General features: G+C 30.6%; 2 long non-coding RNA genes across 2 annotated transcripts; one reads left to right on the plus strand and one right to left on the minus strand.

Annotated features, from left to right (window-relative positions):
* Positions 1 to 12,441: 12,441 nt before the first annotated feature.
* Positions 12,442 to 13,304, minus strand: LOC135122397 (uncharacterized). Its single transcript, XR_010279372.1, has 4 exons — positions 13,077 to 13,304; positions 12,936 to 13,023; positions 12,647 to 12,849; positions 12,442 to 12,583 (listed from the first exon to the last, which is right to left on the minus strand). It is a non-coding gene; the product is annotated as an uncharacterized LOC135122397 (long non-coding RNA).
* Positions 13,305 to 17,968: 4,664 nt separating this feature from the next.
* LOC135122396 (uncharacterized) lies at positions 17,969 to 18,455 on the plus strand. Its single transcript, XR_010279371.1, has 3 exons — positions 17,969 to 18,012; positions 18,155 to 18,258; positions 18,310 to 18,455. It is a non-coding gene; the product is annotated as an uncharacterized LOC135122396 (long non-coding RNA).
* Positions 18,456 to 19,159: the final 704 nt, after the last annotated feature.

The raw sequence follows: 19,159 nt of genomic DNA on the forward strand, positions 1-19,159 counted from the left end.
GCCATTATGTTGCTCCTCACACATGCCTATGCAAGCGAAAGCCTTCGCACTCGATTGGTGGTTAGAAACCGCAATACTTCCATTACTCAACTGTTTCCGTTAACACGTTTATAGTTAACACATTGCTTTCCGCAACTCTGCCAGTCGTCTGAGGTCATGTTCCGGCAGGCAACACTAGTATACAATCGCCAAGAAAATGGATTCAAATAAATTCGTCAGTAGAGGCATACCCCCGGTGATTCGAAGCTTCGAAACTTGTATTAATGAAATACCAAACAATGCATTCCTGACGCAAGTAATCTAGAACTTGCTCTAAGAACCTATCTGCTACGTTGTTTTTACCAATTTCAAGAGCATATCTTTAGATACGAAATAACCTGCGTCTCTCCAAAGTAGCGTACATACTTCAACATGGTTAGATCGAGCAGACCAACCATATTCACAATGAACTTTTGGGAAAGATTCCCTGGTTTTTAGAGTACTCGTTATTCGTCGCGAACCTAAGGACCACATTTATTGTAGAGGATTACTAAACACTACCAGACTGTATGTAGTTTACACATGTACGCTAATCCATCTTTGGATGGCAACCAACTGTCTACCATGGTTGTTTCTAATTACCGGCAGACTCGGGGACTAACAAACGTAGCAGGCGCGTCTAGAAAAGGACCAATATTTTTTGGTCGCTATACGATGTCAGTCTAGGTCAGAAAGCAAACCTCGCTCCGACAAAGTGTGTACTAAACTTAACGAATGCTCACAAGGTTCGAGCAAACAGTCCAAGGCACTGCTAAGTAGCCAACCTACGCACTCGTCAGAGTGTTTAACTATCCGACCACAAAGGACTTACCTTCTGCGATGACAGCTATGTCGGGGAATCGTCACAAGCTCGTTCGCACGAGATAAAGTGCAATTTGAGAAAAAGTTATCTAGCTCTCTTCTCTTATTACGGGTTTTTGCGTAGCTAAATTATTGTAGTAACACTAAATTTGAAAAATTAAAAAGATATTCGATTTACTATGGTTTTTTGATTGTAGTAACATACACTAAAGGAGTTTACAAAAAATCAATATGTTCCTACTAGCAATCAATCATTATAGTGATCTTCTTAACTTTAAACATTAATAAATTTATGATTTAATTAATTATATTAGGATATGTTATATTACATCATTATTATTATAATAGTTATTATTTTTAATTAAGTTATTTAAGATTTTTTATTATAATTTTTGTATTATATTTATTACATTTTATTCTATTATATTTTTATATTAAATTTATTTTGATTTAATTAATTAAGTTAAATTACCTTAATTTTACTAGTAATTTTATTTGGATTTAATTTACTAGATTGAGTTATATCAATTTTATTTTTATAATTTATTTGGATTTATATAATTTATGTTATTATATTATTTATTATTAGAATTATTGTTATTGATTTTATTTATAGAAATGATTATTTAATTAATTTATTTATTATATAAGATTTATTATTTTGATTTTAATTAATTTATCTATTATATAAGATTTATTAAAATTGTTTTATTATTTCATTTGATTGTTTTATTATAAAATATTCTATTAATTTAATTATATTTATTTTATTTGTTTTAATTTATTCTAATTAATTATATCAATTTTATTTTATTTTACATTAAGTTATTTTAATTTAACTATTTTAATTTTATTCAATTAAGTATTTTTTTAAGAATTTAATTTTATCATTACATATAGGAATTATTTATTACCTAAGTTATTTAGCAAAATTTTGTATCTTTAAATGCATTAATGTTGATTATTAAATGCGAGATAAGGAACCTTTATGATAATTAGTTTATTTTTGAATTATGGTTTTGATCGAGTATTTAACTCTCATTGGTATAATTTTAACACCTTGTTTAAATACAAACGAAGACAAGGATTAGGTTAGCTTACAGGATAAAGGTATGAAGATGTTTATTTATCAATTATATTAAGGTCTTTAACAAAGAATACTTTAAAGAAAGCTTACATTAGTTTAGGTATTTAAGTAAATTTTTTTTTTCAAGTTAAAGCTAACGACGAAATTTATATTTGTTAATTGTTCTTTAAACCCAATAGAAGGTAGCTTTTTTTGTTTAAACTTAGATAAATATTAATCACTATTAAAGACCTTTGGGCAAAGCTGATTGGTGTATAACTTTTAAAGTTAACAGGTACATTTTTAAGCTAGCTTTATGAAAGCATTTTATATAAATACATTGTAGATTACTTATCCTAGTTAAGGTTTTATAGAAATATGAACAAGTATCAATTCGGGGATTAAAAGTAAGGTCTCATACAAGTAAGCATCAAGACTATGACACTTTTAAAAATCATGGTTATTCTTTTTATGTCGAGTTTAATTTGATTATTGTAATTTAATTAGTGTATTTTAATCAAGCGTTAACCTAAGTAGATTCTTGTTAATTAAGGGTTGTTATAAATTTAAGTACATAGGATTTAACCAGTACAAAACAAGACGCTAATTTTTATATGAGATTTATACCTGAGGAGGATGTCAATAAGGTTCTTTAGCTTCTTAGCAAGTCTAGCAAGGTCTGTTCGAGGAAAGGCAGGCATTTTGCCTCTGGGATGACTTGTAGTCACCTATAAGGCCTAACAGCGAGAACAAGAAATTAATCTTTAGTTTTACTTTTTCGTTCTATTTAGGTAGTTAGTTTTGTTCTATCAATGTGTAACCTTCGCATCTCTTCTTTGTATGGCTAAGTACTTGCTGTCTCTGAAGGATAAAGTTCTTAAACGGATTAAGGGGTTTTTGTAAAAAACTGGCTTTATGTATACTAGGTTCGATTCCTAGTTTTACCAAATAGAGCTTAACTACTTAGGCGAAAAGGTATACGCGTAGAATTTAGGGTTCTAAGTTATGAGTTCGATTCCCGTGAGTAGTACTATTCTGAGTAATGTCTAAGTGTACTTAGGTGGGTCAACCTACTGAGACACCTCGGTCTAACAAGAAGCATTAATACTACAGTTTAAAACTGAGCCTAACTAGTTAAACGTCTACCAAATTCCAAGTATCTAAATGAGTGTAAATTTTACTAGCCCTAAGTTGTCCACCAAACTTATATACTACTATAATATTAGCGAGCAAGTAATAATCCATAACACGCTCAAACAGACCTTGCTAGACTTGCTAAGAAGCTAAAGAACCTTATTGACATCCTCCTCAGGTATAAATCTCATATAAAAATTAGCGTCTTGTTTTGTACTGGTTAAATCCTATGTACTTAAATTTATAACAACCCTTAATTAACAAGAATCTACTTAGGTTAACGCTTGATTAAAATACACTAATTAAATTACAATAATCAAATTAAACTCGACATAAAAAGAATAACCATGATTTTTAAAAGTGTCATAGTCTTGATGCTTACTTGTATGAGACCTTACTTTTAATCCCCGAATTGATACTTGTTCATATTTCTATAAAACCTTAACTAGGATAAGTAATCTACAATGTATTTATATAAAATGCTTTCATAAAGCTAGCTTAAAAATGTACCTGTTAACTTTAAAAGTTATACACCAATCAGCTTTGCCCAAAGGTCTTTAATAGTGATTAATATTTATCTAAGTTTAAACAAAAAAAGCTACCTTCTATTGGGTTTAAAGAACAATTAACAAATATAAATTTCGTCGTTAGCTTTAACTTGAAAAAAAAAATTTACTTAAATACCTAAACTAATGTAAGCTTTCTTTAAAGTATTCTTTGTTAAAGACCTTAATATAATTGATAAATAAACATCTTCATACCTTTATCCTGTAAGCTAACCTAATCCTTGTCTTCGTTTGTATTTAAACAAGGTGTTAAAATTATACCAATGAGAGTTAAATACTCGATCAAAACCATAATTCAAAAATAAACTAATTATCATAAAGGTTCCTTATCTCGCATTTAATAATCAACATTAATGCATTTAAAGATACAAAATTTTGCTAAATAACTTAGGTAATAAATAATTCCTATATGTAATGATAAAATTAAATTCTTAAAAAAATACTTAATTGAATAAAATTAAAATAGTTAAATTAAAATAACTTAATGTAAAATAAAATAAAATTGATATAATTAATTAGAATAAATTAAAACAAATAAAATAAATATAATTAAATTAATAGAATATTTTATAATAAAACAATCAAATGAAATAATAAAACAATTTTAATAAATCTTATATAATAGATAAATTAATTAAAATCAAAATAATAAATCTTACGAAGCTCGCGGTGCATCAAACGCAATAGTCGAAGGGTTCCCCAACTAGTAGTAATTCCTCGCCCAGTCACTCGCTTAAAAAAGTGATCGCGTTCCGTTTAAAAAGTGCTACTAAATCTACTATTTGGAGGTCGAAGTGCAGCGCTGCAGTGATACTTAATCGTATTTGGGGCAACGGCGGCGTTACTTGCGACTCACAAGCTCAGGGGGCGGAACGCGTACGTCATGAACCTGCTAAATTTCTAAACTAACGGCCGTCTCGTTTAAGGCAACAATTCTTGCTTTTGGTGCACAATAGAGATACAGCAAAGCAGAGAAGCTTTTGGATTCGACAGAGCGTCTTAATGACCGCAAGTTACTGGGAAAAGACTGCTAGTCCGAATTTTATTAGACTTAGCCGCGAAGCGGGGTTTTTGAAAGCGGAGTGGCGCCTTATATGTAAGTATACTGATAGAAGACACCTTTAGTACCTGCTGCATCGAACGAAACTAAGATCTCTCCGATGCAAACAATTCCTATACAATCCAACCCGTTAATTAGCCAAGTTAGATTGCGGCCTCGGATCAAGGCAATAATACCTTTTGTCATCATTCACTACACAATTCTTGCTCCATAGGCGTTCTCTTTGTTACTATCCTTAAAAGGAGTAGTGTACTGTACAGCTTAGCCAGAATTCCAGTTTCACCAAAGGTATCACAGGCTCTTCTTAGGCAAATCACAGAAGTCTGCTTTGGAAGGCAATGCCAGTATACATCGCGCGCTATAACTAAACCACCTAGCATTTTTAGGCGGTGGTCGGCTCCAGTGACTCATCTGTTTGAGATAAAAGTAAGTTGGACTGAGTTTTAGAGCGAAATAGTAGATAAGGATATTATCTTTTCTCGCTCTCGGCTACGATATTGCTTTCGTGCGGCTGTGGCCTTGTTGCACGCTGCCCCTCTAGTATAACCTTCAGGATAAGGTTTATAGGGGGTTATGCAAGAATACGTGTTCTAATCCTTATACTCCACGTCCCCTTTTAGCCCTCAGTCATGTTTATACGGCTTGAATTTACAAATGTTTACACCCTTTACAATAGTGGGTTCCCAACCTTCAAATTGTAAAGGACCACGGAGGTAAGTATGAAAAAGTAGTGTTTTGTACTCGGAGTCCATATCTGAGCACAAACTATTTATATTACGCGTATTGGGCGTACTGTTTTTGTTTGCAAACCAATGTTACCGCCGGTTTAATGATAATCGCCAACTCTTTCGGCAACTTTTATAATGCTAGTGCTTGGCGGTGAATCATACAGTGTATTGTTACTATTCTTCAATTTTTTTCTTTTACCAACGTTGCTAGACCGGAGTGTAATCCTAGCATAGCGGGAGCTCCATCTTTATGGAAGCCAGCAACTTTTTCACAGAATATCATATTTTTTAAAGTAATCGCTTATTATTTTTATTACGTTAAACTCTGCTTTGACTTAAAATAAATTGACGGAGGTAAGTCTTCGAATAAGTAAATTTTCTAATTGAACTAAAAATTATTTATCTCCGAATCTTTCCCTCTACTTGCTTAGTAACCAAAACCAAAATACCTTTAAATGTAATTTAAAGTTCTTTCATTATTAATACTTACCCTTAAATTGTGTCATCCTCGTCTAAAAATCGAGCAAAAACCAGTAATTTTCAATACTGTGTAATGTCTGTACTTTCGTCGCACTGTAAGGCAAATTAAGGTGAATTTTTTACTTTTATCAAAAGTTGTTCTTTAATATCGTACGACGATATGTAGATTCGCGCTTGTACTGTTTTGTTCGATAGAGGAATTGCTTTTCTTTTTGGCCCGCTCACCTGAAACTTCTTCCACCGCTTTCAGAGTACAAAGCTTTACTAATGTTTCACCTATTGTATGGGGGGTTTTTTTTTTTGGATTTTACAATTTATTGCTTAATTCGGAAAGAAGCAGACAGAGCACTTTGAGTTGGCGCATATCTTAGGCCGCTTGTCCTAAGCACCAGTTATATTAGGTTTTCTAATTTTCTCAGCGAAAAATTCTGGCGGTCGAGCAGATAAATTAAAATAAATGCTTTTTAAATGACGCTCCAACTTTTAACGCATCACTGCTGAGAACGGTGGTACATATCACACACTGAGGTCGCGTTTCCCAATGGACTTCAATTGCGGTGGATCCAAACTTAATATAATTGTTGCCATATTTCCTCTTCGGCGGTGCCATTTTCTAGAAAACAGAACTGTTAATAAATGAAAACATGACATAAATAGTTCACCAACTTCGCGTCTGAACTGCAATTCGAAAAACAACGTTCACAGCTCTTGTGCAAGCTTCTTACTGGGCGCGAGCCCCGCTTGATGGTTAGCATATAATCGTTATTTTGCAAGTTTACGCTATAGTTTTAAAACAGACGTTTAAAAGGTGTGTTGTTTTCTTCCTAATGCTGGGCTCAACGCTAACTGAAACCGTCTACATTTGAAATTGACATTATTGTCCATTTTTTAGTTATTTTAAATGATGAATTCGCAGACCACTTTTCAATGTCCCGCAGGCCACCAGTTGGGAACCGCTGGTCTACATCCTATCTACATGCAAAGAAAAGCTCGACTTGTGAAGGCATGGTTTCTTGCTTCAGCGCTCTCTTCTGTTAGTTTGTCCAAATATTACCTTTCCAACGCGCTGCAGGTGAAGCTCTGTTAATAATCATGTGTATCAGCACATTTAAATTTGGTAAGGGTGAAAAGGGCAAACGAACTCGGTTACACTTGAGCACAAGCATCAATTTTCTAGTTGTACTAAACGGCCAGTAAGAGCATTTGTACTCAAAATTACATCCCCTTTGAGAAAAAAAATACAGATAAAGTAATTAGATCTCTCATATAAATTGAGCCAAATTATAGTTTTTACTGTTCTGCTTTCTTTGTTTCTAGATTTTTGGGGTTTCTTACGTATATAAATTTGTGTTAAATCATTGTATTATCAGGCTAGAAAGCTGAAAAGAAGATAGATTAGATGATCTAAGGTAAAATAAAAAAAACTTTATTCTTAAGGAATAAGCGTACGTTAAATTTTAACTGTCAAAAGGACCAAAATTTTACTTTTAAATTATTTAAATAGTACACATACTAAAATAGCTAATAAAAAACTTTTATATACGCGGAAACAAATATAGTAAAAATTTCTTTATTATTACTGTAAAAACTTATCTAGTGCAAGCAGTATATAAAAACGAAACTTTAACATGGTTGGGGCAAGTAGGATATTATGTATAGTTTTCTATATGATCGGCGTGACTTGTCACCTTTGCTTATCGGGCACACTTAATACTTCAATCAGACTTAGAAGTGTAAAATCGATTTTTCTCTTGTTACTTTCAAGAATATCATTACTAAAAATATTAGAATCTCTACTAAAATGTGGGTACTGACTATATAATTCAGGCTCCAAACTAATTTTACCATCAAAATAATACATACCGCTTGTAATATTCACAGCACTACAACATTTGTCATTACCATTATAACCGCTGTCTTTATTGCTGCATTTAAAACTTTTTTCGCAGAAAGCAGATTCAGAAAAATAATTAAGTCGTATATCAGATAGAGTTGCGTGTTCTAGGCCTCTGGCAAAAGAAGAGTATAAATAAGAACTACAATAAAAGGGGTAGTTGGTTTTCAGTTGGTTGTAATAAAAAGAGACTTCCAAAGGACAGCCTTTATAAAGTAAAATCATCAAATCAAACCATATTGCAGGCTTCCGAATCTTACTTAAATCGTCATTTGGAGGTGTGATAATATTAAAATCCCACTCAATTTCATAATTAAAATTACCATAATTTAAGGATAAAAGCTCTGTTCGTAAATTATTTATTTCCTTAAGCCCACTCACTACGTCCCCTCTATTACTACCAGAACCCGTAGAAATATTTTTTTGCAAATCAATTTCAGTCTGAGCAATAAAGTCCGATAATGTATATGACGGCTGTGATTCAGAAAGAAGAGATAATCCGCCATCAAAAAGTTTAGTAGCACCAATAGTATCTTCCATATAAACAAAAGCTTTAAGGGCACAGGTTAAGACGATCAAGTCCACATTTTTATCATCCACAGCCTGATGATAGAGGGTTATGACACCCTCGAAGTCTCCTGCTTGCAACCGGCTGACCATCATAGAACCGTACACCACGTGACACGTCTGCCATTGCTGCTTTAAATGAGTAGGAGCGGCTTCATCCTTTCGCCATTCATTGCATCGCGTTTGAAAGTCTTTATAAAGAAGCTCTATAAGTTTCGCACTCGCATTAAAACAAAGCGCTGACTTAAATAACGTGGTAAATGTCCCTCGACGAGGGTGCACCCGAACTTTAAAAGGCTTTTCGTTATAAAAAGAGGCAGTATAAATACAATTGCTGGTACAGGAACCCTCAAAATAATACTTAAAAAGTTGAAAACAACACTTAAAGTCTATGTCACACAAGGCATTAATTAAGCGTTCAAAGGTAAGACAATTTATACGCAGGCCCTTTTTCTTCATAAAGTTATAGTCAGTTAAAGCAGTATCCGGGCGAAGTAATAAAGCCTTGCACATGTCAGCATTCGCCTCCTGCAATAAAAACTCGAGTTTTGATAAAGTCGGATGAAAATCCATCAACTTATAAAAAAGAGGAACGAATCGTTTATCAAGTAAAGGTAACAGAAGCTCTACAGCAAAGACTCTATCGTGAGTCCCTAATAAAAGCTGAGTTTCACCGATAATTCTATTAAAGTAACTCTGCACAATAATCTTACTTAAACTTGTTTCTTTTCCTTTATCAATTAAAGAAGAATAGTATTTTAAAAAATTGTTGTGATTATCTCTGACGGCGTCGCTGTTGCTCGCACGAAGAAAAGCAAGACCTCTTCTATAAAAATAATATGATATAATATCCAACTGGCACATATAAAACTTTTGTTTTATATGATTTTCTTCTAAAGAATAGGGCAAGAGTATTTCTATCTGAGAATATAAATTGGGTTCCAGTGGGCAAAGATGAATGTTTAGCAACAGAGGAAATAATTTAACGCCACCGCTAAAAAAATAAACGCCCTTGTAAGCCTTAAAGAATAAAAATCTATACCGAAATCGATGGGCTATCTTTAAAAAGAAAACCATTGCCTCAACTTCTACATCATAACTTTCCCAACTGTCGTGAAAATTACGAAGGCTATCAACCCTTTCTATCGCGCGCCTACATTCTTTTTCAAAATAAAAAGAATGTAGAAGTGTTATTTTTTCACTGTTAAAAGCTAAATATGCGTTAGCAAGTACGGTAATTTCTTTGTAACTACCGATCGCTGTATTCTCTTGTGTAACAACATTTTGCTTCTGAGAACTTTTAAAATCCAAAAGGAACAGATCATCTTTGATAGCAGAAGGAAGGGACTCTCCTTCAATGTCAAGCCATTTTTGTAAATAATAATAAGCATTCTTCCAATTTTCAAGTTTAAGACTTTTAGTTAAACACATATAGAAGGCTAGAAAAAGTGGAAACTCAGTCCTAACTGGTTCCTTCTCTACAAAGTTTTCATTATGTGTAAATTTAATTCGTCCAAATGATAAACAACGAGGTTTCACGTAATTTACTATCCTGCAAGGTGAATCAAATACTCTCATCTTCAAAGTAGAGTAATTATAATAAGGTGGTAAAAACATAAATTGAAGAACTCTCACATAATTCCTTTTTACTTTAAAAGGCGAATTTTTTCCAAGTAAATTTATAACAAGCATTTTACAGAAATAACAAAATGTTATAGCAAACTTTATATAAAAAGAATAAAGTAAGAGTTTTTGCATCTTGTACTTTGCTGTATTTTATAATCATAATTATTCATAAATATCTGCATAAAATATATAAATTTCTTCTATAAAGTTTTTATACGATAAAGGTAAATTTGATAGTTTAGCTCTATTACTTTTCTAAGTTCAAGTAGTAACCTCCCTTCTAAAGTACGTTTTCCAAATCGGCGCTTGCCAATATCAAAGCCTATATATTCATTTAATAAATAACATAAATTATCCTCATATAACTAATATTACAAAAAAAGAAAAGATATTACGTATTTCGCAAAAAAAACAACCAGGAAAGATCAAGCAAATTTTTAGTGATGATTTGTCAAGATGCGACTAGAAAAATGTGTATTTTAAAAAAGCAATAGATCACGTGACTAGTAATGACACAGCTGGCTTTACAAAAAAAGTCAACCCTTACTTAAAAGCTTTCTGTTCAAAGTAACAAATAAAGGTAGCGTAAACGCTTTGGATGAATATTTAAAAGTTCTATATAATATCTTACTGCCGAATTGTTTTTGGAAAAAATTTAGGTATGATCCGTTTTAACATTTTTTATTCTTTTTAAGCTTAATTTTTTCATCTTTATTTTTATAGTCATACATAATTTATTTATAGTTTTTAAAAATAAAAGTTCAAAAGGGATTTTCAAAATTTTGCTAGTCCATAAATTATTTTATTACAAATAATAAAACGTAGCACGGAAAGGCCTTATGTAAAAGCATTACTGTCTTTTATATTACTTAATCTTTAACAAGTTTAATTTATAAGATTTATTGTATTGAAAATGTAAACTTTTGTAGAGCCTTAATATGAAAGTTAAGGTTTAAAAATTAAAGTTGATATGTAAAAAAATTTGGACCGAATTTTAGGAGAAAAATAAAATTATTTTAACTCGTCGAATTATTTCCATGCTGTTAAAGTTAAATTATTTTCACCTTGTACATTGGAAAAGATAAAGTTATAGGGGAGGCGGAGTTAAAGATTTAAATAGGGCCGCCTTCTAGAAGTTATACATTGTTAACTGGAAGAGATAAGTAATTCTCCTACAATTCTTTGACCGATTTTTTTAAAACTTACTTATAGTATACCTGCAAGCTTAACTGAAGGCTATCAACTGGTCGTTTGTAACTAGAGCAAAAATTTTTATCAAGTATAAGGAAAAATTTACTATTATATCTAATAGAAATTTTTGAATGCAAGGGCCCATACATATTAACTAATTATAAAAAAGTTATGAACTAGTGGTATGTTTAAAGTATAACTATTATTAAATACTATTTTTTATTTATCTTGCTAAATACTTCTAGTAAAGTCTAATTGCATTGCATATTAAAAGAATAGTGAAAATTTGCATGTTACTAGCTTTTTTGTAGTAGTTATACTCTATAAGAGTCCTTTTTAAATATCTTGCTTAAAGTTTAAATTACAAAATAAACCTTAAATTCTTTTTAAAAAAATATTATATAGGGGGAGGGCTAGAAGACAGATTATTCCTAATGCCATTAGAATTGAGTGGATCTTATATAATATTATCACGGTAGACTATACTGCTTTTATTTATCAAACTTATAAAAAAGGATATTATATGAAGTTTGTTCTTATATCAATCTTTTAGTTTATAGAACTATTTTAAAAGAAATTATTAACTTGTTATTAAGTAAAAAAAGCAATATAAAATGTCTTTTAGTATCTAAACTATTCTACTTATAAAAAGTATATATTAGGATGGGCTAACAAGTTTTCCGAATTACTCATATCACTTGTTTTGTTATCATGATAATCTCAACTAAAGCCTTATTAGTGTAATACCTTTTTTTGACGGATTGTAATATTAGTGTGTTAATTGATGTTATTAAACTTTCAGTATTAAATGCTTTTAAATTTAAAAAAATTTCTCCATGCTACTACTAAAGTAGCGTTCAGCTGAATTAACAAAATGTTATTATCAGTATCTTCTCAGTCGAAGATAATTTAAAATTTCAGTAAGATAGTAGAACAGCAGTAATTTATCAAAGTCATATTTCCTCTATGCCCTTCAAAAGCTATTAAAATCCCAAACTTTGAAATTAGGCCGTGTGGGCTTAGCTTATTCTTCAGGTATGCGTCATTAAAGCCATGTTTTTATGTATTTCATTGTAATATTTACCTTAGTTTACACTTTGATAGGCAAAAAGCATATTAACTTTTGTCAGACTAGTAAGGTACTAAAGAAATAAAGCCCTTTACAAGCAAAGCAGCCTAGCATTTAAAAAAGTTAAACCATAAAAAAAAATTTATATTTTCAAGAGAAGATTTGAAGTAAATCAAGTAATAAATTTTTTTTAGTTTTGGTTTTTATATAGGGAGTACAGTAGATGAGCATGTCTATTTAAAAAGTATGTGAGTTCATGGAGTGCGACACACATGAAACCATTACATTTTTTCACCCTATTCTCTCTGATTGTGGCTTTAAAAGTTCGAGTTCATTTTTCAATTCTTTTATATATTCAATGGCTATAAGTAATATAATGACATTAAATTAAAAAAATTAAAAATAGCCCACTTATTTTTTTCAACCTTTCTTAACTATGCAACATTTAGTGGGATGTTGCATTTCTCGTTTCTTTAGACGATTATTAGAATGAGCTAAGCTCGGAATAAGTTCCTTAAGTTCGCCTAAGAGCGTCATTAACTCCTGTCGCCTTTTCTTTTCAGAGAATCTGTGTACTATTCGACGTTTCTCAATAGATTTAACAAGTTCATTAGGCAATCCGAGAACGCTAAAATATAATTAATTTTATTGTCTGGCAGTGTAAAGTTTATCGGAACCATATATTTAATAAAAGCAATGTTCGAAGTTATTTACCTTCCTTTTCCTTCCAAAATGGCTTGATAATTACTTTTATTTTCTAAACCAAAAGATTTTAAGCTGTGGGACGCAAAATTTTTAGCCTCTAAAAGAAATAATTAAAAAGCAAAAAAAAATTCCATAAAAATGTATTGTTACCAATTTTTCTATTGTTTGTTATTAAAGCTGTATTACTAGGAAGGATCTGCCTGGGAGCGCTATTATTTGATCCGTTAATTTTGACATATCGCAGAACGACGTGTTTGACTGACTTAAAATGGGAGGAGCAAAAAGTGTTTCTTTATTATAAATTATTTCTTTTATATTAGGAACATGCTTCAGATAGACTTTCGAAGTTGTATTTTCAATTCTAGTCTTTTTAGGGGCCCCTCTCTTGGCTAACTTGTTCTTACTAAGGCCAATATCTTTGATATTTTCTAAGTCAGCTGAACTTAAAGAGTATCTAGTAGACCACTCTTCCGCATCAAATTTCCTTTTGTCGGAGCTGCTGCCTTCAGGATCACTGTTTTGATAAAGAGGAAATGTAGTGAGAGGATCCGTAAATAACAAATCGTAGATGTGCAAAGCATCCTCGCTTGAGTTATTCAGGCTCTCAATATTGTTATTTAAGTTAACCTCTACAAAATTATTACTTTCTCCATTTCTTTTTTTAACAAAGTTACTGCTGTTTTTATTACTTCTAATATTGCCAGTAATATCACTTGAATCCATTAAAAACAAAATATTTATGTTAGAAGTATTCCAAAACTCGTTCCCCCGTTATATGTAATTTAACGCTAACTATGTCAAATCCTATCAGTGTTAGACTTTGTTAAACTTTGAATATTTAAATTGAAGCAATAAGTAAATTAACAGAGACTAACTACTGATTCTAATCAGCGAAACAAATATGAAAATTTTTTTGTTAAAATGTTTCAAGTTCTAGGTCAATAATAGGTTAAACAAAATTGTTAATCGACAATTACTTATTATAATATATCAAGAAAGGCCCAATATAATGCTCAAAATTCAAATTATATATGGTATTAGAAAAAAATATTGTATTAAATATATAATAAACTTAAAAATTTATTTATAACATTATATGCTATAACTGATATAAATTAAAACTGTATTATAAATAATTGTTAAAAACAGAGACTAAGCTCTACTTTAATCTGTGACTGATTGTTAAAAAAAGTATCACCAAATGTATCACGAGGCAAAAGGAAAATGAACGACGTCAAAATAATATCGTGAAAGTCACGCTTCACTAAATAAACGCTGAATCTGTGCGTCTCTTCAGGTTTTTAACCAATTAGTAACACAACCATACGAAAAAAAAGCTATTGTTCTTACCAAGAAACCTCTTTTTTATTGGCTCCAACTTTACCAATGATGAAATAGACATTATAATAAATCTCTTGCGTTTAACCAGTTTAACGTAGCTAACACTCGTTTTTTTCATGCAAATTGTAGCAGCAGAACCACTAACCTTTTATACATTTTATTAGTTTAATATATATATCTCTTTTTATATAACCAATATATGCCTTACATGTCTTAATACAGATGGCTGAGGTTGACTGACCTTAAGAACACACGCAGCGGAAAAGCACGTGGGATGCACAACCCCGACCGTTCGGGTCGTTTTGTTCTTTGACGAGCTTCAAATACTATAAACAAAATTAGGTTGTGGGGTGTGAGGGAGCTAGAGTCTTAAAAAATACTAATAAGTTTTAAAAAGGAATTAATTTAATTACTTGAGATATCCGTTAGTAAATTTAATTTATTATCTGTTATAACTAAAACAGTGAAAAACATATTTAAAAAAAAAAAAGCAATAGGAATCTAGGTTAAATTAACAAAACGATGCTGGTTCATTAGGAAAAAACAAAATAGCGTAAAAAAGGTATGCGGTTTTTAAGTCAAATCGAGTAATCTCCTGAGGTTTTGTTAAGGAGAGACATGACAATTTTTATTAATGGTATAACTTTTTAGTAAACTCATAAAAGTCCATTTAAAAACTTTTAAACTAAATAAAGTCCTCTAAATATTACATCTTTATAATTTGACCTGTAAAAATAATGACTACAGATCAGAAGATTAGGCCTTATTCCGTGCTGTGCTCAGCCTGCCTTTAATTTGTGAAGATCAAAAGTTTTTTTGCAGTAACAAATTCTATTTTTTTTAAAGTTTCAAAGCTTATTTTAGAGATTTTATTCAAATAGTGGATAAATTTTTCAATTAATGAAACACGCTGTTCCAATAAGCACTACTTTTTTTTATTAAAAGTAGTTTATAAATATATGTTTAGAAAAACTTATTTCTGTGCTAAGGCTCTCCTATATTTATTTAGATACTCGCTACTTAAAGTGTAGTTTGTAACAACCAATAATAAAATCAAAAGTAAAACTTTGTTTCACATATTTTCTCGCCTAGAGGAGCTAAACTTCAAGAAAACCCAGCGCCACTGATAATAACAATATGCTGAACAATTTGTGCTACCATGCAATATTACTGAGTAATTTTGTTTTCTCCAATTATTTGTTTTTCGTATTAAAAACGGTTGGTCAATTCCTTTTTTTTTTTTTAAAAAAGGAGATTGTATTTTACTGCATAAATCTAGATCTCACTAAATTTTATGTGGTTTTTTATACTAATTAAAATCTAATTTTGCCCAGTTATTAACAAAGTTATTTTAAACCTTTTAAGTGTGGGGTAGAATTAAAGACTAAGCAAAAGACGAAATAAGGCTACTCATATTTAAGAGCACTTTTTAATAACTGTTTTAATAAGAATGGACAACTGTGTAGCATAACAGTTGTTTTACTCACTAGTTTCAGCTAAGAGTGCAACAGTTTGAAGTTTTAAAAGCCTACACGATGCTTAAATGTTAATATGCCTGTAAAACATTACTGGTCGTTATCTTATGAAAACTAACGAGCTTTAAACCACTTTATAAAACTATTTAGATAGTGTGGTAGACCTCAAGTTAGCCACTTTAACAATGAGAAAGGGCTTGATCTTCTTCGCTTTGTACCTTCTTATAAGAGCAGAAGCTTATTTGTTTAGCTCGTGGTTACTGTAAATAAAATTTTTGTAGACTGAACTGGCAGCTATGCCGGTGGGCGTTCCCCAGAATATCAAGTTTGTGCTCTGAGCGGTTAACACGTAAAGAGCGGGTATATTTTCCACAGCATAAGCTAAGAGGCGGGAGTCTGGGGCAGGTTGCTTTTTACAAAACGAAAATCTGTCTTTCTCAGGAACACTGGTAAGCGTTACATAGTTAAACCCCTCGCAACAAGAGGAATATAATAATAAAAATAAATATAGGAAATATTTTTAAGTCTTTCGCCCCTGAATCCCTCCCCTCCTCCCCATTAATATATATTATTGCAAATACTTATTTAATATAAACCTATTATTAATCAAAAAAACACTTTTCAGTAATTAATTCTTAACTTATTCATAAACGAACTGCTTTCTGTCAGGATATGAAACCTGTAGTAAGTATAACATGAAGACGAGAACCACCAAAAAATTAGTGATATTATATTAGTTGGCTAGTGATAGCTTTACTTTTAAGAACACTCTATATATAGTACCATCTTTTATTTATAAAGAGCACTTCAATAAGTTTATTACCTGTTACATCGCTAATTGGGTAACAATAAAATGATAGAATTAGCAGGACCGCCTATCTTTTTGCTTACGGCGCTTTACATTTAAGTGGAGCTGTTTGAAAGAAGGAAATTTATTAAGCTAGACACATTGTAGATCATTTAATAATTGAAGTTTTATTATTAAATTTTTTATTCAATATAAAGCATTTAAATTAAATAACCTATCTATTGACATTTTAATATATAAACTTGCTTTACATAATTAAAACCGAATTCCATCAAGTCAGGTCTAAACAAATGTTTCTAAAATGTTTTATATGTAAAGCTTTATTGACAAGGGAGCCTAAAGAAAACTTTCTTTACTCTCTTTATTATTTAAAACAAATTTTTACCTTTTTTGTTTGTCTTATCATTTATTCTTTTCTAATAGTCTACTAATTATATAATTTATTCATCAGTTTATTTAAATTCGAATATTATTCTTTGTCCCAAAAGATCTTGATAAACCTTTTAAAGTTCACGAGCCATCTAAACTTTTCAAAAATACGTGTTAACGATAGAAGTCCCGTACACAAAGGGCCAAACCAAAGTATCTTAGCTTATTTATTTAAAATAAGGCTTGACTTACCTTTAAGCTTTTCTGTAGTTTTAAAGTCTAGACTACAGTCAGATAACTTTGCTACACGTCTCCTTTTTAATAACTCATCGATTGTAATGTTTATGATATACTGCCAAGTTATGACTTTTACGTGCTCAGATCATAGAAGCCTTTACATAAAATTAACTTTAAACCAAATAAAGGAAAGTTATTTAGGAAAAGAAATCACTGTTTCTATTAATATATGTTTTGCATACATACATTAACTAAAGATGAAAAGCAAATGCTTCACACTGTCAACAGTATAATTCACAATACCTTAATATTTACAGTTAAAACGTCTTAAAAAATTAAAAAGTTTACTTAAAAATTTTTTAAGACCTGAAGCAAAAGAAAATGCTCAATCACGTACGGCAGCTGTTAAAAAGTAAAATTTGTGATCTATTTTTAAGGCTGTTCTTTAGTTTTACTAATATATAACTTATATTTTTACACTTAAATATACTATTTGAATTTGTATTCTTCAATTGCAAGATACTTTAAAAGTAGTCTATCACAATGATTTTTCTAGTTATGAATATAAAGTTATCCTTGAACAATGATGTAGTTTTACTATCAGTGTTAGGAAAAATGCCGAATTCTTTGTTACCTCTGTCGTATAATAAAGTTCATTCTTTGATAAGAACTAAAATAAAAACCAGACTTCCTTCCTCGCTTATAATGTAGCGTTTTTCTTTCAGAAAGGTACTGGCGTTTTAAAAAAAAGCAGGAAAATAAAAAAAGGTTGGCAAGAAGCCCCGTGCGCTATCTTTCTTTCCATCTCACTTGTGTGTATTTTGGGTTGAATAATTAGCGTTTCATTTTCTTTCAGGTTGCTTTCTTTTTTAATTTGATACTTTCTTCTATCTGGTTTATCAAACGTCATTTAAAATGTTTAATAGTATTGATTAGTTTAAAAATAATTAAAAATTGCTCACATTATTATTCATGCTTTGCTTTTTTTCTACACTTAGTTGTCAATACTTAAGTTACGACCGGGTGTATAAAAATGAGCGCTGAACAATCCACCGGCAAATATCCCCTTTTAAATACTATTACTATTAAAGGACGAAGAAATGTATACCTTTTAATCTTTTTTTATAACGTCTTATCAATGAATTTTGTTTAGGTTGTTTTGGCTGTACTTGGTTTTTACGCTGGCCTTTTTGGTTTTATCAAATACTCTCGATCCTCCAAGTCTGAAAAACTAGAAAAAAATGTTTAGTTATTAATCTTCATGTGATTCCTCTTTTTAATAAACATTTATTTTGTACACTTTCTTTGGGTAAATACCTATAATAGCGTTTTCTTTACAACTCTAATAAGTAATAGAGGATGTGGATGCTGTTTAAATATTTTATTTAGCAATTTTGTTTTTAAATTTATTTCTCTAGTAGCGAGAAGATTCCACCTTTAAACTGAACTGTCTTTGCAAATATTCTACGTAATAGAAAAAGTCTTCTTATGCCCCTTTTTATTTCAACTAAAAATATAACAGAAACTATTAAAATTTTAGTATACTTTATAAGTTTATAATATATTTTAATAAAAAGTAACTTCTGTTTAATGTAGTGAAATAGCTGAAAATAATAGAATTTACTATATTTTCGACACCTAAGACTTAAGACTTTGGCATTTCCGCGAGTCAGATATGAATTTGTGTAACACCATTCTCGAATGCTATTTTTGTCTAGTTGCAGCTTACAATAGTAAAAATTATTGAATAGTAATTTAAATAAAAAAGTAGCAAAAGCAAAGTTTTCTTAATACAACAATTTCATTTTTTAAACCAAAATTAAATTCAAAAAGGTTTCGCTTTATAAGTAAAAAAAATCAATTAAATATTACCTTATCAAAGTTTCATGGCGATAAAAAAGTATGCCGGAAAAAACGGCTACAAAGAAAGTAATAAACAACATAATTATAAATAGGTAAAAAAAAAAAGTGAATAGACAAGTTTATAGATAATCAAAGAACTA

The sequence above is a fragment of the Zophobas morio genome, unplaced genomic scaffold, assembly GCF_036711695.1.
Source record: "Zophobas morio isolate AGI-343-1 ecotype UQ-CSIRO unplaced genomic scaffold, CSIRO_AGI_Zmor_V1 ptg001195l, whole genome shotgun sequence".
Taxonomy (NCBI): domain Eukaryota; kingdom Metazoa; phylum Arthropoda; class Insecta; order Coleoptera; family Tenebrionidae; genus Zophobas; species Zophobas morio.